The sequence below is a fragment of the Aquarana catesbeiana genome, linkage group LG01 (assembly GCF_042186555.1).
Source record: "Aquarana catesbeiana isolate 2022-GZ linkage group LG01, ASM4218655v1, whole genome shotgun sequence".
Classification (NCBI taxonomy): Eukaryota; Metazoa; Chordata; class Amphibia; order Anura; family Ranidae; genus Aquarana; species Aquarana catesbeiana.
Window position 1 is genome coordinate 94571082 of NC_133324.1, and position 26484 is coordinate 94597565.

The 26484-nt window shown below is 41.5% G+C and overlaps 1 protein-coding gene across 4 annotated transcripts in view; it reads left to right on the forward strand.

Annotated features, from left to right (window-relative positions):
- The window catches only part of NIM1K (NIM1 serine/threonine protein kinase), a 95573-nt gene that overhangs the window by 33034 nt on the left and 36055 nt on the right, over positions 1 to 26484 (forward strand). For 2 of the 4 annotated variants that reach the window (XM_073621871.1, XM_073621902.1), the window contains exon 1: positions 16452 to 16799. The exons of the other annotated variants lie outside the window; for them this stretch is intronic. The gene's annotated coding sequence lies outside the window, so the exon portion shown is untranslated. Of the gene's footprint in view, positions 1 to 16451; positions 16800 to 26484 lie in introns of those variants that run through there. 4 annotated transcript variants of the gene reach the window in all.

Sequence of the window (26484 nt, forward strand, 5' to 3'; positions counted from 1 at the left end):
CCCTATATGCTAATGGAAAATTAATTTATTAGTTAAAGTGACTTTAAGTGAAACTAAACTCTGGTTTTCTACTCAGGTATGTATTCTTACTGACTTGACCTCCGAAAGATTTACTCCCCCTTCATGACCAGGCATTTTTTTTTTAGATACAGCACTGCGTTACTTTACCGACAATTGCGCGGTCATGCAACGCTGTACTTAAAAATTATGTCCTTTTTTCCCACAAATATTTTTTTGGTGGTATTTGATCACCACTGCATTTTTATTTTTCGCGCTATAAAAGACCAACAATTAAAAAAAACAAAAAAGAACAATATTTTCTACTTCCTGCTATAAAACATATCCAATAAAATTAAAAAAAAAAATCTAATTTCTTCATAAATTTAGGCCAATATGTATTCTGCTACATATTTTTGGTAAAAAAAAAAAATCCCAATAAGCGTATATTGATTGGTTTGCACAAAAGTAATACCGTCTACAAACTATAGGATATATACTGGAATTTTTATTTATTTATTTTTTACTAATAATGGCGGCGATCAGCGACTTTTAGCGAGACTGTGATATTGCCAATGACAAACGCATACTAACTGACACTTTTTGGGAACCAGTGACACTAATACAGTGATCAGTGCTAAAAAAATATTCATTGTCACTGTACTAATGAAACTGGCAGGGGAGGGGTTAAACATCTAGGGTAATCAAAGGTTTAATGTGTGCCTAACCAGTGTTTTGGTGTACTGTGTGTGGTACTTTTATTAAGGGAAGTCATGGATTTTATTCCCAGCTTTGCGGGGGAAAAAAATCCATTACTTCCACGCTGACAGGACAAAACAGGTCCTATATGTCTTCCTGACGATCAGCCGGCAGACATCCATTGGCCGGCACCTGCTGATCAGCATCTGCTGTGTATAAACACAGCACGGCCGGGTCGCCAGCGGCGCATGCGCACGCACCTCCTACCTGGAAGTGCCGGATTACGTACCTAGTACGTGATCTGGTGCAGCAGAGCCGCCTTGCCACCTTACATGTAAGTGATACAGTCGTCAAGCGGTTAGCGGAAAAAAAGCCCCTTTTAATGCTCTCAGCCCCCTCCAAATCTCCAAATTTCTTTTTATTTGCTGTTGTGATCTGACTTCCTGTTAGAGGGTGGCTATGATTCTTCTTCATGGTCCCACTGTATGTAGGAATGTAGCCACCCTCGCTAAGGATATGTTTTAATTTTATTTAATGGATGATACTGTATATACAGTGAGTTTTCTGAAATATGTACTGTATTTCCTTTGTACAAAGGTGCTGAATTATCCTATTTTCTGGCTGGTCTGCAGCTTTTAATTTGATTCTTCTCCTGTGTTGATTTTTACTCCTATCCTTTAATAATAGTGTTACCCCCACACCTCTGGTTTTACAGAATAACATCTTATGTTGTTACGTGATGTTTCTCCATTGGAGAGTCACATAGGATACTTAGATCCGCTCATCACCATAGGGACTTGTTGAGTTTTCTCACACTTGACATCCAAAGCCAATAAATAAAAAAGAACAGTAGTGAACATAGAAAACCAAAGCCCCCTCCTCCCCGTGATGACTTCTCCTGGGCCTCCCAATGATGGTTCCTGTGTTTTCTGGGCCTTATGCAGGTTGCCCAGCTACAACGACAGTGTGTCTGCTCCTTCGCGTGTCATTATATAAGCATTCCTTGGATAAAGATTCACTAGTAGCCTAGATACAGGATTACAGTATATGATAAATGCTTTCTGGAAAGTCTACCTTCCTTCCAAGAATTCACAGATAAGGAAGATACTACTTTACCAGTAGTAGCAAAAGACAAAAATAGTAGTAATGATTTATAAAATGTTGTTTTCAAACTCAAATTAAATTCAGTGTTCACTTTGTACTTTTGTACTTTTGTACCTGTAATTATGCAAAACAATAAAAAAAAAAAAAAAACCTTAACCACTTCAGCCCCAGAAGGATTTACCCCCTTCCTGACCAGGGCATTTTTTGCGATTCGGCACTGCGTCGCTTTAACTGACAATTGCGCGGTCGTGCGCCGTTGCACCCAAACAAAATTGACATCCTTTTTTTCCCACAAATAGAGCTTTCTTTTGGTGGTATTTGATCACCTCTGCGGTTTTTATTTTTTGCGCTATAAACAAAAAAAACAGAAACAATTTTGAAAAAAAAAGCAATATTTTGCTTTGCCAGTCTGGTCATGTGATTGGCTCCCCTGTGTCAGCCAGTACCAGTTGCAGGGGAGAGGAGGGAGTGCCTACAATGGATAGGCCATAGGAGCTTTTGGGTGATTACCAGGCATAACCAGCCATTGTAGATCACTCTCTCTATTCCCCTGAAGTCACCGGGGGGGGGGGGGGGAGGGACGGATCACATGATAGGGCCACAGCAGCCTGAAAATAGGTAAGTATACAGATCTTTTCTTACAGAATAGCTGTTAAGAGGGAGGAGTCTTATGAGTAGTTGGGGTTTGACCAGAATTCTTCTTTAAGGATTGGTAAGCTGCAATTTTTAAAAATTTTGTTTTCAGGTTTAATACTGCTTTATGGTTGTTATGCCCCGTACACACGGTCGGACATTGATCGGACATTCCGACAACAAAATCCATGGATTTTTTCCGAAGGATGTTGGCTCGAACTTGTCTTGCATACACACGGTCACACAAAGTTGTCGGAAAATCCGATCGTTCTGAACGTGGTGGCGTAAAACACGTACATCGGGACTATAAACGGGGCAGTAGCCAATAGCTTTCATTTCTTAATTTATTCTGAGCATGCGTGGCACTTTGTGCGTCGGATTTGTGTACACACGATCGGAATTTCCGACAACGGATTTTGTTGTCGGAAAATTTTATAGCCTGCTCTCAAATTTTGTGTGTCGGAAATTCCTATGGAAAATGTGTGATGGAGCCCACACACGGTCGGAATTTCCGACAATAAGGTCCTATCACACATTTTCCATCGGAAAATCCTATCGTGTGTACAGGGCATAGCTGTGGCAAAAATTATTAAAACACGGTCAGAGGTTCTATGGATTTCCCACTATACTAAATAAAAGTAGTTTAGTTGCTGTCTGTGTCCCTGTTGGCAAATTTTTCCTTACTTCCTGTTACTTGGATACCATGTCACTGGGACAGGAAGTGAGGGGAAATCACACTGCTGACACAGACAGCCATTCTAATCTATTTCTTCACTCTGTCCGAAATACATTTTGGCTAGAGTTGGACCTCAAAGCAGAATTTAACCACTTGCCTACTGGGCACTTTCACCCTGCCCTTCCTGCCCAAGCCAATTTTCAGCTTTCAGCGCTGTCACTCTTTGAATGCAAACTGGTAATTTTTCTCCTTCACTGATGTACGCTGATGAAGCTGCACTGATGTGCGCTGATGAGGCTGCACTGATGGGCACTGATAAGTAGCACTGATGGGCACTGATGAGGCGGCACTGATAAGTGGCACTGATGGGCACTGACAAGCAGCACTGATAGGTGACAGTGGTGACCAGGCAGTGCGATCACGGTAGGATGTCCATGGTCGCCTTCCCGGCAATGTAAGCCCGCACTGTAACTGTCTTTTGGCTATAGTATGTGTGGGAGCTGGTTAAAGCAGAACTCAACCCTCCTATCTTTTTCAGCCAAGGAAACTGCCATCTTAGCCTCTGTTTGATCTTCAACTGTCATGATGACACTGAGAAACTGTTAAATGCTTCAGCTTTAATGGAAATGCATTTGCAAGCTTTTATTAAATGCTTTGGAATGTATTATAAACATAAAACATGAGATGGCTGGAAAACTCCGGAGTACTGTATATCAAGTGTCTAATTTTAAAGTCTATTTTGTAAGTACTAATATTTTTTTTTTATTATGCTTAAAGCTACACTTTTTAGATAGGTATGAAAAGGTGCAAATTCCTATGTCATAATTATAGCATAATGTATGACTCAAACTTTATTGACGGTAAACTCTGCTAACTCCACCACTGAGGCTCAGCAGACTGTATGAGCTATGTGCAGTATGTGTGCATTCCTGAAGGCGACTCATTACAGCATAAAAGGTTGCTTGACCTTCATTCCTGTTATAACAAGAAGGAACCTGGAGGCAGTTTTCTATTCTGTTTGCTTTGCATTCTGACCCTTTAAAGAGACCCTGATCCTTGTTCATTGAGGGCAAAGTATTAACCGCTTGCCGACCAGCCGCTGTCATTACACTGCGGCAAGGTGGCACGATAGCGCAAATCACCGCAGGTGTACGTCAGCTCGGGAACTCGCCTTTGGGGCAGGGCCGCACTCCCATTGGCCAACGGGGAAGCCAATCAGCGATCGTTCCCCGCAGTGACAGAACGGGGATCCGCCCGTGTAAACAAGGCAGATCTCAGTTCTGACAGGGGAGATCACACAGATCCTGTCTTTCTGATAAGCAGGAAGATGGATCTGTGTGTTTCCCCAGGCAGCCCATCCCCCATACAGTTAGAACACACCTGGAGGGAACACAGTTAACCCCTTGATCTCCCCTGATGTTAACCCCTTCCCTGTCAGTGCCATTAGTACAATGTCAGTGTATATTTTTTTATCACTGATTACTGTTATAATGTCACTGGTTCCCCCCAAAAAAGTGTAAAAAAATGTCAGTTAGGTGTCCGATCTGTCCGCTGCAATGTCCCGCTAAAAATCAATGATCGCCGCCATTACTAGTAAAAAATAAATAAATATTAAAAATGCCATAAATCTATCCCCTATTGTGTAGACGTGATAACTTTTGTGCAAACCGATCAATATGCGCTTTTTTTTTTTTTTCTTTTTTCAATTTTCAAAACTTTGTGACAAAAAGTGAGGTCTGCAAAATACTCACTATACCTCTCAGCAAATAGCTTGGGGTGTCTACTTTCCAAAATGGGGTCATTTGGGGGGGGGGTTGTGCCACCTGGGCATTCCATGACCTCTGAAACTGTGATAGGCAGTGAAGAGTGAAATCAAAAATTCACTCCCTTAGAAAGCCTGAAGGCGGTGCTTGGTTTTCGGGGTCCCGTACGCGGCTAGGCTCCCAAAAAGTCTCACACATGTGGTATCCCCGTACTCAGGAGAAGCAGCAGAATGTATTTTGGGGTGTAATTTCACATATTCCCATGGCATGTTTGAGCAATATATCATTTAGTGACAACTTTGTGCAAAAAAAAAAAAAAAAATTTGTCTCTTTCCCGCAACTTGTGTCGCAATATAAAATATTCCATGGACTCGACATGCCTCTCAGCAAATAGCTTGGGGTGTCTACTTTCCAAAATGGGGTCATTTGGGGGGGTTTTGAACTGTCCTGGCATTTTATGCACAACATTTAGAAGCTTATGTCACACATCACTCACTCTTCTAACCACTGGAAGACAAAGCCCTTTCTGACATTCATTGTTTACATGAAAAAGTTATTTTTTTTTGCAAAAAAATTACTTTGAACCCCCACACATTATATATTTTTTTAAAGCAAATGCCCTACAGATTAAAATGGTGGGTGTTTCATTTTTTTTTTTCACACAGTATTTGCGCAGCGATTTTTCAAACGCATTTTTTGGGGAAAAAACACACTTTTTTAAATTTTAATGCACTAATACACACTATATTGCCCAAATGTTTGATGAAATAAAAAAGATGATCTTAGGCCGAGTACATGGATACCAAACATGACATGCTTTAAAATTGCGCACAAACGTGCAGTGGCAACAAAATAAATACATTTTTAAAAGCCTTTAAAAGCCTTTACAGGTTACCACTTTAGATTTACAGAGGAGGTCTACTGCAAAAATTACTGCCCTCGATCTGACCTTCGCGGCGATACCTCACATGCATGGTGCAATTGCTGTTTACGTTTGACGACAGACCGCCGCTTGCGTTCGCCTTAGCGCGAGAGCAGGGGGCGACAGGGGTGCTTTTTTTTTTTTTTTTTTTTTTTTTTTCTTTATTTTTTTTTGCTTTTTTATCTTATTTTTAAACTGTTCCTTTCATTTTTTTTTTTTTTAATCATTTTTATTGTTATCTCGGGGAATGTAAATATCCCCTATGATAGCAATAGGTAGTGACAGGTACTCTTTTTTGAAAAAATTGGGGTCTATTAGACCCTAGATCTCTCCTCTGCCCTCAAAGCATCTGATGACACCAAGATCGGTGTGATAAAATGCTTCCCCAATTTCCCAATGGCGCTATTTACATCCGGCGAAATCTAAGTCATAAAATGCTCGTAGCTTCCGGTTTCTTAGGCCATAGAGATGTTTGGAGCCACTCTGGTCTCTGATCAGCTCTATGGTCAGCTGGCTGAATCACCGGCTGCATTCTCAGGTTCCCTGTTGAGACAGGAGAGCCAGAGAAAAACACGGAAGACGGTGGGGGGGGCATTCCCTCCCACGGCTTGTAAAAGCAGTCTAGAGGCTAATTAGCCACTAGGATTGCTTTTACATGAAAGCCGACCGCTGGCTGAAAAGAATGATACCAAGATGATACCTAAACCTGCAGGCATCATTCTGGTATAACCATTCAAAGTCGTGAATGGCGTACCTGAAGACAAAAAAATGGTTAACAATAAAGCACAGTAAACGGTAAAGTATAAAAAATTGCATACCTGAAAAGCAAACACGATAAAACATAATAACAATAAAACATTGCAGAATAGAATACAGTAAAAAAGAGCAGAACAAGAGAGAAAGAGAACAATAAAACGACAACTATTTTTTTTTATTTTATATATTTTTTTTTTTTTTTTACACTTTTTTTGTAACTGTAACTTTTATAACGGTAACCGGTTCCAGGTTCGGGTCTCTCAAAATGCGATGGCATCTTGGGAGACCCTGTGAAAGTGTGCCTAGTCTGTGCAATGCTGTACCCTACGCTAATACTCAACTAGTGAATGGTAGCGTTCAAAACATTCACCAATGCAAAGACCAGGATTGTCAGGACAGGAGGGACAATAATAGCGGATGTCACGCCTATATTCGCGCTTGCTGCAGACACGACATCTTTTTTGGGGGTTCGTTGGGTAGGGGTACTCGGGAGGACATAAAGAAAATGCCTCTCATGCAGCCGACTGCATTTGGTTGGGGATGTGAATGGGGGAAGTACAGGCGCTGCAGAAGCGGTGGGTTCCCAATTAGGATTGGCGAATGCAGCAGGAAGGGCACTATGGGCACGACGGGCCTGTGTTTGTCATCTTCTTGGTGGCAGCGGGACACTACTTGTGCTTGCCACCTCACCAGCTTAAACTGCACTTATGGGACTCGCCACGTCACCAAGTGTTACTGCAGTGCTGGTTTGACTATGACCGGGGTGTACTAGGCCGCTGGCGCTTGCCAGTTCAATAAAAAGCTACCAAAAAAACTGTTAGCGATCGCAGGGATCAGGCCTGACTCTGCGAACACTGCAGTTATGCGTTAAGTGTTTTGTAAGTGACAGTGATCGATCGATACTGCACTTGGGTGGGCTGGGCCGGGCGGAGGGGCAAAACGCAGGTGCTAGCAGGTATCTGGGCTGATCCCGCTAACACTGTGTTTTTGGGAACCCTAAACTGCTGGGGACGCTAGTATAGATCTGATCGGATCAGATATTGATCCGATCAGATACTATACCACTAAGGGAGGCGTATGCTGCGTGCGTGGGTGTTAGCGGTACTGGCGCTAATCTGACGCTGCCTGGGGCGACGCATATCACCGCCGGGCGATCAGGGGGCTAAACCTTTATTCGGTAATAAACGGCGGGTGCCCTGACACTATAAAAAATAAACAAACTAACCAGCGTCACCCGTAACAGTTATACGGTGATCAGTGGTGAAAGGGTTAACTAGGGGGCAATCAAGGGGTTAAAACATTTATTAGGTAGTATATGGGGGTCCCTGTCGGTATAAAACGCTGACGGCGAACCTAAATATTTAGGTCCCTAACTAGCGTCACCAGCGACACTAATACAGCGATCAGAAAAATGATCACTTAGCGACACTGGTGACAGGGGGTGATCAAGGGGTTAAAACTTTATTAGGGGGGGTTAGGGGGGTATCCTAGACCTACAGGGGGCTAATACTAACTGTCCCAACACTGTAACTGTCACAAACTGACACCAATGCAGTAATCAGAAAAAAAAAAAAACTGCTGGTGTCAGTTTGTGACAGGGGGGGGGGGGGTGATTGGGGGGGGATCGGGGGGCGATCGGGGGGGGGGGGGGTCGGGGGGTTTAGTGTGCCTGGCATGTTCTACTGTGTGTGTGTAGTGTTGTGCACTCACATACCTGTCTTCTTTCCTCGGGCCGGAACGGAAATTACCGAGCCGAGGAGAGATGACATAATTTCCTTTGCTGCTGTTTAGCATACAGCAGCAAAGAAATGATGTGATTGGCCGGCGGCGATCGCGAGGGGGGGGCCACGAACGGATGGCCTCCCCCTCATCTCCGATCGCCGTGGGACAAAAGATGACCGCCTCGGGCACCGGGGGGGGTCCGATCGGACCCCCCACCCGCGGAAGGCAAATCACGTATATGTACGTGATTTTGCCTGTCCGTGCCACCTTGCCGACGTAAATCGGCGTGAGGCGGTCGTCAAGTGGTTAACCAAAAATATGTAGCAGAATACATATTGGCCTAAACTGATGAATACATTTGTTTTTTTTTACATTTTTTAAAAATGTTTTATAGCAGAAAGTAATATATATATATATATATATATATATATATAATTTTTTTTTTTTTTTAATTGTCGCTCTTTTTTTGTTTATAGCACAAAAAATAAAAACGCAGAGGTGATCAAATACCACCAAAAGAAAGCTCTATTTGTGGGGAAAAAAAGGACATCAATTTTGTTTGGGTGCAATTGTCAGTTAAAGCGATGCAGTGCCATTTAGCAAAAAATGGCCCGTCATTAAGGGGGCAAATCCTTACGGGGCTGAAGTGGTTAAAGGCTCTTGAAATCTTCCCTCTATACTGAAAGTACCCAACATGCAGCTTTCAGCCCTGATAGGTGCAAGCTATAGATCACTATTAGAATTGATCTGTTGCTGCAGAACTGCATGGAGCAGCTTGATAAGGTCTTCACGAAGCAGATCCAGTCCCCTATGTAAATTTAAAAAAAAAGGAATAAATAAATAAAATAAAAAGAAGTCAATAAGATATAAAGCTTTCCCCTAGATCAGAGGTACCCAGCATGCACCTCTTAGCCCTGATAGCTGCAAGCTATAAATCACTATTAGATTTGATCTGCTGCTGCTGCAGAACTGCATGAAGCATCCCCCGTGTGAATTAAAAAAACAAAAAACAAAACACAAAAATAAATAGAAGTCAATAAAATGTAAAGCTTCCCCCTAGACCAGAGGTACCCAATATGCAACCAATATGTTCCCTAATATCAGTAAGCAATAGATCACTATTAGAAATGATCTGTTGCTGCAGAACTGCATGGAGAAGCTGGATCAGGTCTATACTAAACAGATCCAGCCCCCAGGAAGAAAAAATTGTTAAAAAGGGAAAATAGAAAAATGTAAAAAACCAATAAATCAGAAGTATTTTTTTAAACCCCTGTCCCCAGGTCACAACAGATATGTTGGATGTTTACTATATAATCATCAAACACTTTAACAATCGCAAACCTGTGAAAATGTTGCTGAAGTGCTGATTTCTTCTCTTGCAAACTTGACTTGAACTTACCTAAGGGCCCATTCACACTATGTTTTGATGCATACGTGCTAGCACAATGTGACACCATATCTTAAAGTGTTTTTCCACTTTTGCAGCAAAACTGGGATAACAGGTATCTTATATTGTCACATGTTCCCATTCACATAGCTTCACTTAAAAAAATATTTTAAAATTCCTGTTTTATCATTTTAAATCCTAATTTCTGAAAACTCCAGCACTGAAAATTCCAACTTAGTTCTATTTCTTTATGAGGGGGCTGTAGAGTTCTGTTTGCCATAAATAACTTTTTCTGTACTGTGCTGGCAGATGTCAATATTGGTTGTAAACCAGATTTGAACACACTATCCCAACAGAGGATCAATGTGTTAGGACTGAGTTCACCTGTTGGTGGCACTGTGGTGCTCTGGGGGGAAAGCTGCAAGTTTTAGTGTCCACCAGTAGGCGTCTCCCAGCAGCTGGGAGACCAGATAAATGTAGCTACACCAAGAAAACTGTGACCAGACCATATATGTTTATTTTTAAAGATAATCACACACCAGCAAACAATAAACATAAGAATGCATGAAAAGCAAAAACAAAACGAAATAACAAATGCCGAAAGAGCAAATCTAAACCACACTTAACTATATATATATATATATATATATATATATATATATATATATATATATATGTAATAGGTAAACACTGCGCTATCAAAGTAAATGTAAAAAAATGCAGAGAAAAAAAGCAGCTACATACGGTGTGACAAACAACAGTGAGAATTGAGAATAATAAATAAAAATGTAGCGCATCAAAATCAACTGTGGAAACCCACAAAGGGTGTGCATAAATGTTAACACAATCAATATAAATGATTCGTGAGTCTCTCAACATAAATTGGATAAATAAAGTCCAACGAGTGAACAGTGTATGCTGAAAAATGTCCCACTGGTTGAAAATGGATAAGCATGAAAAGCAGTTGATGTTCAAACATAGGCAGATAATTACATCCCCAAGGAGAACACATCAATCAGCTGTGTAAATCTTGATAAAAGTTACTCTCAAACCAAGGTTTTAGGGCCAGTGCACACCATAGAAACGCAGTTCGGATGCATTCCAGATGCTTTTCTGTATGCGTGTTTTTGATGCTTTCCAGTGCATTTTTGGTGTAGTCCAGTTTCCCCCCTCTTTTTTCTTCATCTTAAGTAAAGACATGTGTGTTCCAGTGCATTTCAGTGCATTTTTGGTGCGTTTAGGTGCGTTCCGGTGCATTCCAGAATGCTTTTCTGCATGCGTGTTTTTGATGCGTTCCAGTGTGTTTTTGGTGCATTTTTTGTGCAGTCCAGTTTTCTCCCTCTTTTTTCTTCATCCTAAGTAAAGACGTGTGTTCCAGTGCATTTCAGTGCATTTTTGGTGAGTTTAGATGCGTTCCAATGCATTCCAGTGCGTTTTTGATGCGTTTTACAGCATTCCAGTACAGTCCAGGGCAGGAAAAATGCAGCATGTTCTACTTTCTCTAACTGGAACGCAGTGGAACTGCAAGCATTGGTGTGAACTATGCCATTAGAAACCATATAACCTACTTTTCATCTGTTTTTGATGCAGAAAAAAACACACTGGACTGCATGTGGTGTGAACCGGCCCTTACTGTATATGAGAGAAATGTCAGAATTGGCCCGGTTTGCATGACGTTAAGTACCCTGCTGGGAGACACCTGCTGGTTGACAGGAAAACTGCAGCTTTCTGCCCAGAGCACCACAGTGCTAACACAATGATTTAGAAGCTGGCCTTCTGCATTGTATGTTATTGAGAGGGAACTCATCCTGTTCTAAGCCTTTCTATTGGAAAAAACTCAATCTGTGTTCAGAAATCCTTGCAGTCTGCCACGAGGCCTTTTCCTGAGCAACAACCAAAATGTAAGATTTATTTTTTTACAATTTTTGTAGGTATTCTGTGTAAATAGAAACACTTAACAAACATATAGTGGGGATTTCTCAAATATGACTGCAAAAGTGAAAATCTAATTGAAGGCATGTTATGTTCATTTTGAAATCGCACTACAAATTGGACACAACGCACAGCATGTGAATGGTGGCGTTCTGCAGGGGAGGTGTTTTGCCTATTACTGTAACAGAATTTTGGGGTACCACCTCTCACTAGGAGAGGTAATTAAAGAGTGGGGCTTTAACAGCTTTAGCACAGTTGCAGCATTTCCTGGATAGCAGTAAGAGCTCTATGTCTAAATTCTCTTGTTGCTTGGACATCTATTTTACATTTGATGCTAAAGTCTTTACTTTCTGATTGGTTTAGCAGCATACATTTTTAATAACATAGGAAAGGGAAGGTCAGCACTCAGGATGACATCCAAAATACTATTTCTATATTAAATGTATGAACAAAGGTGTAAAACATCCTACGCGTTTCGGACATTATTTCTTAGTCATGACTAAGGACTAATGTCTGAAACGCGTAGGATGTTTTACAGCTTTGTACATGCATTTAATAAAGAAATACTATTTTGGATATCATCCTGAGTGCCGCCCATCCCTTTCCTTTATTTTGGTACGTTGGAGGTGTCGGCAGCCTCAAGGTCTGAGCACCAGGCGGAGCTTTTATGTGGGAAGGTTGCAGCGCCTATACACCGGTTTTCATTGGGTTTTTAATAATATACTGTACCTTTTTAGGCATATTGTTCAGTGTTATCCCATGTCATGCAAACACTGTTTTCTTTTTACTTCATTTGTGTTCTTCTTTAGTGATCTCATCTTTGTAATGACTTTAATGTGTTCGGTTTCTCCTTTTATGCTCATCAGATGTTTATCCATTTTATACTGTTCGTAATACAGTCATATTGTACAATATGTTCTTAGTGTATAATAAGGAATCCAAGAACATGTTATCTTAGCAGCTATTTATCTAGCCATTTCTTTTCTTCTCCTTCAGGAACTTAGCTGTGATCCCCCATACCCAAACCAGATAAAATAATAAACTCCCACAGCGCGTAATTTGTCTCCTTTGACGTAGTAACACTAATCACATTTTCCTTTTGGTTTATGTGACTTTTTTGGAAAAGGAAATTAGATTTGAAGATAAATTTTTATCTTGTGTTTTACAAAGAATTCACTTAAAGTGTAAAGCCAAAGTTTTTTCTCAGTTTTGGAGAAAGTTAGAAACCTCTGTCCCTGAAAAATATACATTTTGAGGTGTCACCGGAACAGCATAGGAAGGGAAAATCTTCTTTTAAATTTATTAATGTTTTTACACAAGGTTCAGACAACTTTCACCCAGGATTCAAACATTTTTCCAATCAAATCCAGTTAGAAAAATGTTTGAATTTTGGGTGAAAGTTATTTGAATCTTGCATGAAAACATTTATAAATGGAGCTCTTAAAGAGGAAGTAAACCCTGATGGGTTTACACCGCTGGAGGCCGCATCCACACTCCTCCTTCCAGGGCCGTGGACTCTGTCTCTGTGACTGGCCGGAGTCGCGTGACGTCACTCCCGCGTGCATGCCAGTCACGGCACTCGCTAGTGAAGAAACGGCACAGAGGGCCATCTCTTCACAGCGCATGCGCCGATGACATCATCCATGCAGTACAAAGTAAAAAACTTCTAAACGGCGCATGTTAAGGAGATATTTACTGTACCTATAGGTAAGCCTTATCATAAGCTTACCTAAAGATACAACTAGAAAATGGAGGTTTACAACGTCTTTAACCACTTCCCTACCCGCCCATAGTAATATGTCGTCCGCAGGAGGGATCTCCCATCCTGGGCGGGCATCATATGATGTCCTGGGCTTCCCGGCCGTCTAGGGGTGCACTCGCGCTCTCGCCATGTCACTCGGGTGCCGGTGCGCGTTCCCGGCGGCCGCGATGTCCACCAGGCACCCGCCATTGCCCGATAACAGTGTGTAAACACACAGATCCGCATCCTGTCAGGGGAGAGGAGACCGATCGTGTGTTCCCAGTACAAAGGAACACCGATCAGTCTCCTCCCCTTGTGGGTCCCCTCCTCCCCTTGTAAGTCCCCTCCCCTCCTCCCCTTGTGAGTCCCCTCCTATTTTGAAATGTTTGACATTCACTGCAGGCATATCGCATGTCACTAAATTTCTGCACATCTGCGGACAGAAATAAAAACAAATGCAATTTTGGACCTGCACTTCACTGAACATTTTTCAGTTTGATGACCACCCTAGAGGCCTGCAATAAAGTGAACCTGTTATTGTGCCTATTACGGGCCAATTTGAGGTTCGTTTTACCAGATTGTAGAGCTACACAATTAATCTTTAAAGAATCAGAACGCGATTCTTCCTCCCTCGCGATCTTAACAAAGCATTTTCCCCATTCTATGCAGAGTTCTCTGCTCACAGCTGACAGCTCTCTAAAAAAAAAAAAAAAAAAAAAAAAACCTGGCAGCTTGTCAAGTTAATGACAACATCACTTAGACAGAGATAAGAAGAAACATTGTAACACTTCCTCCTTTTAGATCAAAGTAATGAACTTTGGTCTGTAAATAAGGTCAGTTTAACCACTTAAAGACTAAATCTTTTTCTGTCACTTGTTTAAAAAGTTAAAATCAGTATTTTTTGCTATAAAATTACTTAGAACAGAAAAAACACACTTTAATGAATTAATAAACTAAACAGTAAAGTTGGCCCAAGCTTTTTGTATAATGTGAAAGTAGATGTTACGCCGCGAGAATCGTGGTCTTTATTCTAAGCAAAAAAATTGTGATTCTCATTTTGACCAGAATCGTGCAGCTTTACAAGATTGAAGTTGCAGGCTAAATACTGGTACAAAAAGTCCATCCACTTTCTGTAGATGTTACTGGCCATATTCCTCTGAGAGAAAAGACCTGCCAGCGGATGATATAATGTGCCTGGAAACCTGGCCCAGTCCTATTTCTTGATTTGGTAGCCTGTGTTCATATGCTTCCTATCCTTCACATGTGTCACAGACAGCTGTGTTTATGTTTCTTGGCATATCACTACAGGGCCTAACACAGAGGAAATCCTGGATGGATTACCCAGAGTCAAATGTCAGAAGTAGCCTATTATTGGTTCTGCAGGCAGCTGTAGATAGACCACGACAAGCAGTAGAAGGAATGCAATATATAACAGACCGAAGATTGTTCCTGTTGGTACATGTACTATATTTCTGGGGTGACCCCTCCACATAATAGTCATTTCCACCTGTATTAGGGAAACTGCATACATGACAGCAGTACCGTATTTCTACAGCTGATAGCCAGAAACTCTTCTACCCAAGGAAATGCAGATTTATTTCCTGTACTTATATAATGGCAACATTCTAAACAGCGCCTAGTATGCAGAACCATTCAAACCCTTGTCCTTCAGCTTATAATCTAATGTTGCTACTTGAAGATAGAGGGGTAATATCGGTTTTCTATGCATGAAGGGATCTCCTGTGTAGACAGGGCTGAAAAGACATAAAAGTATCCTGGTGCCAACATTATTGCCACTCTTCGATTAGGGAAATTGATTAGGGAAATTCACCTACCCTTGCTGCTTTGCTCACATTCTAAACTTGACCATACAGAGATTCCTCAAGAGGTATCAGAGTCTTCAGTAATTATTGGTTTCAGCTGGATTTTTCCCATTCGTATCTGGTTTTCCCCAAGGTTGTCTCCACAAATGATGTGCACACAGCCTTTAAGCAATGTACGTTAATGTGTAGCACCCCTCTGACACCCCAAAGGCAGGATAGCACCTCCAGAGGCAGGGGCGGGCTAGCATTTCACCCCAGGGCTAAAGAGTCCATGGCAAAAATTTTGGGATTGAGAAAGGATATTGGGCGCCAGTCACGTTTGTCTTTTTAAAGTTCTATTGCCGAATGGTTAGCGCCGGTTCACATTAGAAGCGGCACGACTTGCAGGTCGCCTCACCGAGGCGACCTGCACACGACTGCCGCGGCGACTTGCAAGACGACTTCTGTATAGAAGTCTATGCAAGTCGCCCCCAAAGTAGTACAAGAACCTTTCTTCTAAGTCGGAGCGACTTGCGTCGCTCTGATTAGAACGGTTCCATTGTACAGAACGGGAGGCGACTTGTCAGGCGGCTAGGTCGCCTGACAAGTTGCCCCCGTGTGAACCGGCTCTAAAGGAGGTGAGGGTTTGGAGTCCCAGATACTGTAGCAGATCACGGTGAGTCACCAGGCCCTTCTGAGGGACCATCTTTCTTCCTGGCTCTCTCCAATAAGGGGCCTCCACTATGTCCCCTCCTTGGCTCAGCTTCCACCAGAACAAGCAGGACAACTTCAGCACACATTAGGCCCTAAACCAGGCTATTGGCTCCATCCAGCAGCACTGTCCCAAATATTTATATCCCCCCACCCCAGCATGCACCAATGGCATAAAAGCCCCACTGGATTGGCTGAAGAAAATATAAATATTCATAACTTAGTTTTGTTTAGTTTGCTGATTGCTGGTGCAATGCTTTCCGGCTCCTAAAAAATAAAAAATAGTAAATGCACCTGCAAGAAAATGTGCATTTATTTATTTTATTTTTTTAAAGTGAACTTATCCTTTAAAGCTCAGTTCTATACCAATGAATTCAAAATGAAGTACTGTTTGTGAGCTCCTTCAAGGCAGAGGTTGGTGCCAATGTTTCATTGTTATCTATAAAGCACGGTGGTTATGTTTGTGCTATATAAACAAGTAAAACAGCTGTGCAAAGTAAAATTACATTCGTGCAACAGATTTACTTGTGCGGTTGTGCTGCATACCAGATTGAACTAAATTAAACAACTTTTTTTTTTTTTTTTTATTGCCCGGTTTTGTAAGACCCTCCTGCACATCAGCCCTACCAGAATACTCTTCTAGAAGAGGTTGAAAGCAGTGACAATTTATCCAGCACAGCAGTGCATTGTGTAAATCTTGCAGGAACAGCACAGGAAGATACAGAGCCAGACTGGCTGGCTTATCCGAGGAAACTGCACAAACACTCAGCCAAGCACACATGTTGTAGGACAGACTGAGCAAAACACTTGTAGTATTCCAGGCAGGAGGAGGCAGATAAGCAGCACAGCTACAGTGTTCACTGTGAATCAACTATACAAACAGACTCCCAGAGCTTCATATATCGCAGCATCAAGAAAGACCAGAGACTGAACTATACAACGGCAGACTTCCAGGTAGGCAAATTTCATTCTAATTACGTACTGATAGGGCTTAAGCATACAAACATAATTTTCATATATTATTTTGATTTTTTTAAATATTATTTTAGATGATTGCAAAATGAGCAAACAGTGTGGCCATGCAGTGGGAAAAATTAATAGAATTCTAGGATGCATTACTAGAGGGGTCACCAGCAGGAGGAAGGAGGTCCTGATTCCCTTTTATAGATCTTTATATCACTAGAGGTATCAGCAGCAGGAGGAAGGAGGTCCTGATTCCTCTTTATAGATATTTATTTATCAGTATACGGTTCAAGCAGGAGGAAGAAGGTCCTGATCCCCCTTTATAGATCTATCATTATCACTAGAGGGATTATTAGCAGCACAAAGGAGGTCCCAACTCCCCTTTAGTTATAGATCTTTAGTTATCACTAGAGTGATCACCAGCAGGAGGGAGGGGGTTCTGATTCCCCTATATACAGCAGAGCTTTAGTTATCATTAGAGGGATCACCAGCAGGAGGAAGGAGGTCCTGATTCCCCTTCTTAGATCTTTAGTTATCATTAGAGGGATCACCAGCAGATGGAAGGAGGTCCTGATTCCCCTTCTTAGATCTTTAGTTATCATTAGAGGGATCACAAGCAGATGGAAGAAGGTCCTGATTCCGCTTTATAGGTCTTTATTTATCACTAGAAGGATCCCCAGCAGGAGGAAGGAGGTCCTGTTTCCTCTTGATAGATCTTTAGTTATCACTAAAGGGATCACCAGCAGGAGGAAGAAGGCCCCGATTCATCTATATAGATCTTTAGTTATCATTAGAGGGATCACCAGCAGGAGGAAGAAGGCCCCGATTCATCTATATAGATCTTTAGTTATCATTAGAGGGATCACCAGCAGGAGGAAGAAGGTCCCGATTCATCTATATAGATCTTTAGTTATCATTAGAGGGATCACCAGCAGGAGGAAGAAGGTCCCGATTCATCTATATAGATCTTTAGTTATCATTAGAGGGATCACCAGCAGGAGGAAGGAGGTCCTAATTTCCCAATATAGATCTTTAGATATCATTAGAGGGATCACCAGCAGGAGGAAGGAGGCCATGATTTCAATGTATAGATCTTTAGTTATCATTAGAGGGATCACCAGCAGGAGGAAGGAGGTCCTAATTCCCCTTATAGAACTTTAGCTATCCTAATGCCGTGTACACACGACCGGACTTTTCGACAGCAAAGGTCCGACGGAACGAATCCGTCGGACAATCCGATCGTGTGTGGGCTTCATCGGACCTTTGCTGTCAAAAAATCAGACGGACTTTAGAAATAGAACATGTTTCAAAATTTTCCAACGGACTTGAGTCCGGTCGAAAAATCCGTTTGTATGCTAGTCTGACGGACGAACAACGACGCAAGGGCAGCTATTGGCTACTGGCTATGAACTTCCTCATTCTAGTCCGGTCGTACGTCATCATGTTCAAATAAGTCAGACTTTGGTGTGATTGTGAGTAGGCAAGTCCGTTGCGTTGGAACTCCGTCGAAAGTCCGTCAAAATGTCCTTCGGAGTTCAGTCCATCGAAAGTCCGCTCGTGTGTACACGGCATTAGAGGGATCACCAGCAGGAGGAAGGAGGTCCTGATTCCTCTTTATAGATCTTTATATCATTAGAGGGATCACCAGCAGGAGGAAGGAGTTCCTGATTCCTCTATATACAGTGGCTTGAAAAAGTATTCACACCCCTTGACATTTTCCACATTTTGTCATGGTACAACGAGAAATGTAAATGTGGCACAATTTGGAAGGAAAATGGTAAATGGTTTTCAAATTTTTTCACAAATAAATATATGAAAAGTGTGGTGTGCATTTGTATTCAGTCCCCCTGAGTCAATACTTTGTAGAACCACCTTTCACTGCAGTTACAGCTGCAAGTCTTTTTGGGGATGTCTCTACCAGCTTTGCTTTAGAGAGTGACATTTTTGCCCATTCTTCTTTGCAAAATAGCTCAAGCTCTGTCAGATTGGATGGAGAGCGTCTGTGAACAGCAATTTTCAAGTCTTGCCACAGATTCTCAATTGGATTTAGGTCTGGACTTTGGCTGGGCCATTCTAACTCATGAATATGCTTTGATCTAAACCATTCTATTGTAGCTCTGGCTGTATGTTTAGGGCCGTTGTCCTGCTGGAAGTTGAACCTCCACCCCATTCTCAAGCCTTTTGCAGACTCTAACGGGTTTTCTTCTAAGATTGCCCTGTATTTGGCTCCATCCATCTTCCCATCAACTCTGACCAGCAGCGTTGACTAACACAGTCCCATTGAAAGGACAGGGCAGGTTTCCTTATGTCTTATAGCACCAGTTCACATTAACACACCATGTTGGTGTGCACCGAAAAAAAATAGTACCTGCCGCATTTTTGCGCAGCATATTCCATTGAGGTAGATACATCACCAGTGTGCTGCAGTGCATAGCATTGCATAAAGGTTAAAAAAAAAGAAGAAAAAGTCAAACACTCCAATGCGTTTTAACTACACATTACAGCACATGGTAGCGTGTATGCACACCATGCATGTGTTGTAAGCACAATAATGTGCACTGTATGGAGTGAAGGAGGCCTTATACTCTGCTTTATTTCTTGTTTTGCACAGTTTGCTAACAAAGGATAGAGTCATAGGTCATGCTTTGTTTCTTTGTTTCTCCCAATGTTGCTCAATTACTAGTCAAGTGTAATGCTAATTAATGAAAAATTAAGGTCAGCTTTAGCACCATAAGAAAGAAGTACAAAGCTTTAAATTAATTTGTACAGCTAATAACTCTAACTGAATAAGCATTCAAAAATCATTTGTGTACCAGACAGCCTTGTAAGTAAGCTTTGAAGTGCAGCTGGACTTTGATGTGTTCAGTTGATTGCCATGTATGGACTAATGATTATATCTGCATAATACTAATAGATCATTTTAATCTACAGCCAAAATATTGGTCAGTGCAGTCTGTGTGTCACCCGGACAGAAAGGGGTGGAAAATCTCCACAATGTGGACAGAGGCAGCAACAATTTTATGTAAAGTGTTTGTAACATTGGTAAGGGTTAGAACCCGTAATAGGGATTATTTTTGTTACATGCCTTCCTATCCCTGCCCCTTGTTGCCTCGTTTCTTGGCCTTGTGTCACAGGGATAGAGCGAGTAAGGCAAAATATCTCAAATGGAGCCACAGACGCCCAAAAAAAACTTTCAGAAGTTGTTTTTCTTCCCTATTCATGATCTCACTTCAGTACTAATAGTGGCAATAATCGCCTGAAAAATCCGACTTGCTGGTTGTACCCAAGTTGATCGATCAACTGAACTGCTGAACTGGCCGAGATTTGAACCGTCTATGGCCAGCTAAAGTGTCCAGCAGACACCCCTACTGCTGTTCTTGTCTTGGGGAACAATAGTGTGAATGGGGTTGTCTTCTGAGTTCTGAAGGCATACGGGGCATGGAAGTAAAAGTGCCCAAAGACATTACTCGATAGCCTTACAATCCGGACATTTTTTAGCCAATCACGTGATAATGGTGCACCCAAGAGAAACAGGGATTTAACAGGTTAGAAAATGTTGTACAATGCTTGTAGTTTGCCACCAAAAAAGCTGGCAATGAAGACACCCCTCCAACAGGAAGCCCAAAACCCCAGTGTGACATCACTAACCAATCAGAGTAGTACAGGCATAGGGCCATGTGGTGCTTTTGGGTTATTTAAAAATTCACTTCCCAGGTTAAGAAAGGTCGCTTTTCATTAAAGGTCTAACTGTGAATTAATTTATTCTAATTTCCGCTACTGAGGCAGATTTAAGCCTCCATGCACACTGGAGCTCATAAATGGCCGTTTTTTTGGAGTTTGGGCGTTTTTTTTAACAGCCCATAAACTCCACTCTATGTTATCCTATGTGTCCATGCACACATGGATATTTTTGAACTTTTATCAGCAGTGGAGTTTATAGGCTGTTTTCTGAACGCCATAAAATCTCGTTCATGAGTCGTTTTTCTGACCACAAAAAATGGCAATAGCTCATAAACGCTAATAAACGTCGATAAACGCTCAAAAACGTGGCTCACCAGCGTTTTTTAATGTTTTTGATCCATTGAAAAAAAAACGCTAAAAAACAAGGAAAAACGCTAATAAACGCTATTGCAAAAAACGTTAAAAAATGTTGAAAGACTCGCTGCAAAGCTACTGGCGTTTTTATAACCTTACTTTAACGTCCAGTGTGCATGAAGCGTTATATAGAAGATGCCAAATTATATCAAATTAGATGGTCATTGATGATGGCAACGGTGGCAAAGCAATGAGTCTGCTTCCCTTCCAGTGGTGCATGGTCCATTGAGCAGCCACTGATAATGTACATACCATCCCCACACCTGTACAGAAATGTAGATATTTGACATTCATGTAACCTTGCTGTGCCTTTCCCTAGGTCATCTTCTATTGTGGGCAAAAAGAGGGAACAAAATTACTTTTGATAGCTGTCATTTATGGGATTAGTGGAAAGGGTGTGATTTGTGCCTAGAATTCCAGTGTGCCGTTGAAATATCATCTTTCATGAAGGCTCCATTCACACCTGGCTTTTCCTGGACCGCATGACAAAGCACACAGAGAGCACGCATTTTGCTGTGCGTTTCTCGTTTGCGTGTCACGTTTGCAGTGCCATTAATTGTTAATGGCACCCCAAGCGTGTGTAGTAGGTTACGAATGCGCCAAAATATGCAGTGAAAAATTGCAGCATGCTCCACTCCTTTGGGGCATTTGTCACGTGTAGGGCTGTCTATTCAAGTGAATGGGCTGCTCTATGTGCGACGAGCAGATTCACACCTTTTTATGACATAAACTAATAAAAAGTTTTAGTTTTTTTAAATTTTAGCAAGAAATATAAAACTCAGTGATGATTAAATACCACCAAAAAAAAGCTCTATCTGTCTCAAAAAAAAAATGATAAAAATTTCATTTGGGTACAACGTTAAATGACCGCGCAATTCAAAGTATGACAGCGTTGAAAATTGGCCTGGGCAGGATGGGGGTATAAGTGCGTAGTAAACAAGTGATTAAACATATCTTCTGACTATTTCCTGAAGAATGTGTCCATGAATGTTAGAAAAGGCTCCTTTATATAAACCAGTTGATGCAAATTATGAAATGTATGAATGGTGACCTTTATGAGTCATCCTGGCTGTTTTCTTTTAGATTCTCTTCCAAATTCTATATTTTATTTATGTTCTCTACTGCAGTGACGTGGTCATGGTCACCGCTTGTCCCCATCGGACAAAAAGTAGCAAGTCCTCCACATCTGTGAGTGATGCGGCAGATCTCATAGTCAGCTGAAAAAGTCTTTGATTCCAGTCTGGAACAGTGCTCTCTGAAGCTGAGATGACAGATCTGATTTTCCCGCACTTGTTGGTATAATTTGTTTTTGACAAATGGTTATTTCCATTGCTGATCATTGTATCTCCTGCGGCTGATGCAGCACGCTTGGCTTTCTGTAGTCAGCATTACGCTGTGTCCTGTGCTCTGGAACAATGCGTGCTGGCACCTGCCCCCTGGCACCGTTTCTGACAACAGGCTGCCTTATGGATTGGATTTGCATAAGCCTGCAGGTTTTCACCTGCGTGTCATAAAGAGTTTTATGTCTAATCCTGTCTAGCCATGAGACTTGATGTTCAATTCTCTTATGATAATCATTGCAGTTAAAGGACACCGAGCTGCATTTCACCCAATGTATGTGTTAACCTCTATCAATTATTATGTTTTGCAAAGGTCAAGTAATGTCAAGGCTGACAACATACTGTAAGTAGGCCCAGGACAAAGACTTCTTTAGTGGGTCCCAAATCCTTTATAAAACAGCATTATTCTTTACATTATAAACAAATGATACCTTATGAAAGTATCTAATCTAATGTTTTATAACAAATTTGTTATTATTGGTTTAGCCTAAATATCTAATAGATTGTAAGCTCTCAGGAGCAGGGCCCTCCTAACTCTCTTGTATTGAGTAGTATAGTAACTGTACTATCTCCCTTTATAATGTAAACCACTCATCAAACTGTTGATGCTATATAAATACTGTATAATAATAATAATGGCCAGGACTTTAGAGTTTGACCACCTCCTGTCCGGCCTATTGTAAGAAAACTACTATCCTGGGAGGACATCACAGGGGGTTATTTACTAAAACTGGAGAGTGCAACTCTGCATGGAAACCATTCAGCTTCCAGGTATTATTGCCAAAGCTTAATTAAACAAGCTGAAGTTAGAAGCTGATTGGCTACCATGCAGTTGCATCAAATTCTGTGCACACCGGTTTTAGTAAATCTACCCGCATATGACATCCTCCCAGTTGCACATCTCATGCGAACCCCGGGGGACCAATCACAGCAATCACATGTCACTTGTAAACAATGGCTTTAATTCATAGCCATTATGTACTTCTGTGGTTGGTCACAGTGATCACATGGTACAGGGTCAATCACAGCAAACCTGTACCGTGTGATAGCTGTGGCCAATCACAGCTAGTACAGAATGGCACATGAATGGATGCCATTCACAAATTAAATACGATTGCTTATACAGTGATCATCTCTATAATAAGAAATCATAGTAAATAAAAAAAGAAATCTATCACCTCCCCCGAGCAGTACACTATGGTGACCCTGCACTACTGAAAAAAAAAAAAGTTTGAAATAAATTAAAAAAAAAAAAAAAAAATATATATATATATATATATATATATATATATATATATATATATATACGTATATATACATATATATATATATATACGTATATATATATATATATATATATATATATATATATATATATATATATATATATATATATATATATATATTATAATATAAAATACTGTCACCAGCCAGTGTCCCTGATAACCACCACTCTAGTCATATGATGACACTGTACTGCTTTGGTTACAGTATGTAAAGAAAAAAAAAATAATATTAATTTTATTCCTAATTTTCCTAAAAAAAGTGACAAAAAACTACAATGAAACAAAAAAAGCCGCTCCAGGTGAGTGAATTTCTAGTTAATCCCCACACACACACTGGTCAGGAGCTAGCCCAGCTCACATGCTGTGTAACATAAGGAAATGATTCCGGATGGCTGCACTTCCAATAATCCTTTTTATTGAGGCTTCATATGACAAGTGGTTGACAGATGGAGCAGGAAATAAAGAGGTAGACGTGTCTTGCGCAAGTGTTAGCGCTTAGTCATTACCACCCCAAACTCGCTCATCCATGTCTTTATGGACGTTGCTTTGTGCACTGGTTCAAATCATTTGGTGGAGGGGGGATTATGGTTTGGGGGTTGTTCTTCAGGGGTTGGGCTTGGCCCCTTAGTTCCAGTGAAGGGAACTCTTAAGGCATCAGCATACCAAGACATTTTGGACAATTTCATGATCCCAACTTTGTGGGAACAGTTTGGGGATGCCCCCTTCCTATTCCAACATTACTGTGCACCAGTGCACAAAGCACAAAGCAAGGCCTATAAAGACATGGATGAGCGAGTTTGGGGTGGAGGAACTTGACACAGAGACCTGATCTCAACCTGATAGAACACCTTTGGAATGAATTAGAGCGGAGACTGCAAGCCAGGCCTTCTCATCCACATCAGTGCCTGACCTCACAAATGCGTTTCTGGAAGAATGGTCATTCCCATAGACACACTCCTAAACCTTGTGGACAGCCTTCCCAGAGGAGTTAAAGCTGTTACATCTGCAAAGGGTGGACCAACTCAATATTGAACTCTAGAGACTAAGAGCCCTTGCACACTGGGGCGGTTTGCAGGCGCTATTGCGCTAATAATAGCGCCTGCAAACCGCCCCGAAAGTGCCGCTGCATGTATTCCTGTGTGAAAGCCCCGAGGGCTTGCACACTGGAGCGATGTGCTAGCAGCATCTTCAGAGCGGTGAAGGAGCGGTGTGTATACCGCTCCTTTACCGCTCCTGCCCATTGAAATCAATGGGACGGCACGGCTATACCGCCAGCAATGCGCCTCTGCAGAGGCGCTTTGCGGTGGTTTTTAACCCTTTCTTGCCCGCTAGCGGGGGGTAAAACCGCCCCGCTAGCGGCCGCATACCGACGGTAAAACGCCACTATTAATAGCGGCGTTTTACCGCCGACGCCGCCCCCGCCCCAGTGTGCAAGGGCTCTAAGACTGGGATGCCATTAAAGTTCATGTGCATGTAAAGGCAGGTGTCCCAATACTTTTAATAATATAGTGTGTGCATATAGTGTGTATACATGCATATATAGTATATATATAGATATATATATACATATATATCTAGATATATAGATATATATATCTATATATATATATATATATATATATATATATAGATATATATATCTATATATATATATATATATATATAGATATATATATATATATATATATAGATGTACATCTATATATATATATATATCTATATATGTATATATATATCCCCTTCCCGCCGACCGTACGCAGATATGCGTACTCGGCTTTCCGGGGTTATACCGGGATGATGCCCGCAGCTGCAGGCATCATCCCGGTACCGTTGTTTACAGCGGGCGATCGGCTACCCGTGTATAACAACCGATGCGGCTAAAAGCCGCTCGGCTGTTATACCGGAGGAGCGGGAGGGGACATCCCCCCCCTCCCGCCGCCTCCCGCCGCTGTTACCGGGCCTCCCGTGCGATCGGGAGGCCCGGTGTCCATTCGGCTGCCTTCGGCGGCTGGGGGCGGGCTGGAACGAAGCTGCGAGCGGCTTCGTTCCAGCCTTCTCGTTGTAAACGCGGAAGCGACGTCATGACGTCACTTCCCGTTTACTCGGCTGCCAATGGCACCGAATTTAAAAAAGTACACAGTATTCAGAATCGCCGTTTTCGGCGATCTGAATACTTTGAAGTGTAAAGGAGGGATGGGGGTCTTTTAGACCCCCCATCCCTCCATAAAGAGTACCTGTCACCACCTATTACTGTCACAAGGGATGTTTACATTGCTTGTGACAGCAATAAAAGTAAAAAAAAAAAAAAAATTTTTAAACACAATTTATAAAGTACAAAAATAAATAAAATAAAAAAAAAAAAAAATTTTTAAAGTGCCCCTGTCCCCACGAGCTCGCGCAGCGAAGAAAACGCATACGGAAGTCGCGCCCGCATATGTAAACGGTGTTCAAACCACACATGTGAGGTATTGCCGCGATCGTCAGAGCGAGTGCAATAATTCTAGCCCTAGACCTCCTCTGTAGCTCAAACCTGGTAACTGTAAAAAATTTTTAAAACGTCGCCTATGGAAATTCATAGGTACCGTAGTTCGTCGCCATTCCACGAGTGCGTGCAATTATAAAGGGTGACATGTTTGGTATCTATTTACTCGGCGTAACATCATCTTTCACATTATACAAAAAAATTGGGGTAACTTTACTGTTTGGATTTTTTAAAATTCATGAAAGTGTCACTTTTCCAAAAATTTGCGTTTAAAACACCGCTGCACAAATACCGTGTGATAAAAAATATTGCAACAATCGCCATTTTATTCTCTAGATTCTCTGCTAAAAAAATATATATAATGTTTGGGGGTTCTAAGTAATTTTCTAGCAAAAAATACGGATTTTAACTTGTAAACACCAAATTTCAAAAATAGGCTTAGTCATGAAAGGGATATATATCTATATATATAT